The sequence below is a fragment of the Muntiacus reevesi genome, chromosome X (genome assembly GCF_963930625.1).
Source record: "Muntiacus reevesi chromosome X, mMunRee1.1, whole genome shotgun sequence".
In the NCBI taxonomy this organism is placed as follows: domain Eukaryota; kingdom Metazoa; phylum Chordata; class Mammalia; order Artiodactyla; family Cervidae; genus Muntiacus; species Muntiacus reevesi.
The window spans coordinates 49,730,698-49,732,202 of NC_089271.1; the positions used below are offsets into that span (position 1 = coordinate 49,730,698).

The 1,505-nt window shown below is 44.7% G+C and overlaps 1 pseudogene; it reads right to left on the reverse strand.

The window, feature by feature from the left end:
- Nucleotides 1-457: 457 nt before the first annotated feature.
- LOC136153501 (tropomyosin alpha-4 chain pseudogene) lies at nt 458-1,294 on the reverse strand (annotated as a pseudogene).
- Between the last annotated feature and the right edge of the window lie 211 nt (nt 1,295-1,505).

A 1,505-nucleotide genomic window follows, 5' to 3' on the forward strand; every position in this document is an offset into this window, starting at 1 on the left:
AAAGAGCCAGGATGATCAGGTTAACCTCTTGGTAGTTTATAACTTCCCACAGTAACTGCACCCCCCTTTTGTGCTCTGGTGGAAAATTCCCACCCATTTTAATGTAGTGTTGGGAAGATCCACTGGAGATTTTAATATGATGATCCCTGGCCTCCTACAGTGTGACCAATGGTGGAATTCTTCAACCTTTTAAACTGACCCATGACCAGATGTCGGAATCTGTGTTTTGAAAGTGTGGGTTTCTCTATTCTCCCAGGAACCAAATGCCCTCGGTTTTAAAAGAGAGTATGCTCAATGTGAAATCCCCTGCCTACCTTAAGAATATATGCAATGTAAGGGTAAAAATTGAGCTGAAAAAATTGGTGCCACTTGAAAAAAAGAAAGGAGTAGATTTAACTGGTGCTCAAAGCTTCTCTGATACAAAATATTTTTCATGTATTCATAATTTCTTTTGACATTTCCACTAAGGCGAAAAGGCAATGACAAAAGAAACTTCTTACAAGAGAAGAGAAAGACACGGAGCTCTGGAGTTTCTGTTGGAATAAGACTCTTCTGTTTTGGTTATATACAGTTTAGTTCATTCAGTGTTTGAGCCAGTGTCTGAGATAAGCCCCTGTTCTCTTCTTTGGCCTGGGCAAGTTTTTCTTCCAGGTCATCAATTCTCTTTTCCAGTTACACAACTGTTCTCTCTGCAAATTTGATATGGGTCTCAGCCTCTTTCAGTTTGTCAGACAGAAGTTTAATTTCTTCTTCATATTTGTCCACCTTTTCAGAATACTTTAAAGATGCAGCCTCTAGTGACTTCAGGTTGTTAGTGACATTCTTGAGTTCTTCCAGGTCACCACATTTTTGTTTAGATACCTCACACTCCTCCGCCCTCTCCAGCTCGCCCTCCAGGATGACCAATTTACGAGCTACCTCCTTGTATTTGTGGTTGGCCTCCTCAGCAATGTGCTTGGCCTCTTTAAGCTGCATCTCCTGAATCTCCATCTTCTCATTTTTCATGGCCAGGTTTTCTATCACCTTCATCCCTCTCGCTCTCATCTGCAGCCTTTTCTGCCTCCTCCAGCTTCTGCAGGGCTGTGGCCAGTCATTCCTGAGTCCTGTCCCATTCCTCGACAAGCTGGATGTGTGAATTGAGAGCTGCCACATCATCTTGGTCTTTCTCGTGCTGCTCACGCTCGCCATCCAGCTCCCACTGCAGGCCCTGCGTGCGGTCCTCTGCCTCATCTGCTTGCTGCTGCAGGGACTGCATCTTGCGTTTCACCGCCTCCAGGGAGTTGAGGCCAGCCATGGAGCAGAGGTGTACACAGCAGGCAGCGGTGGGTGCTCGGCTCTGTTCAACTCTGGCAAGCTCTACCCATTCTTATTTCCATCAATGTTGCCATGAATGCTTGTGTACATGTCTCCTGCTGGGACCTAAGGCAGGCAAATGCTCAGTTTTATAAGATAGTGACAAAATTATTTTTAGAAGTAGTATTAAGTGGGAATAGTAATGCCTGCTT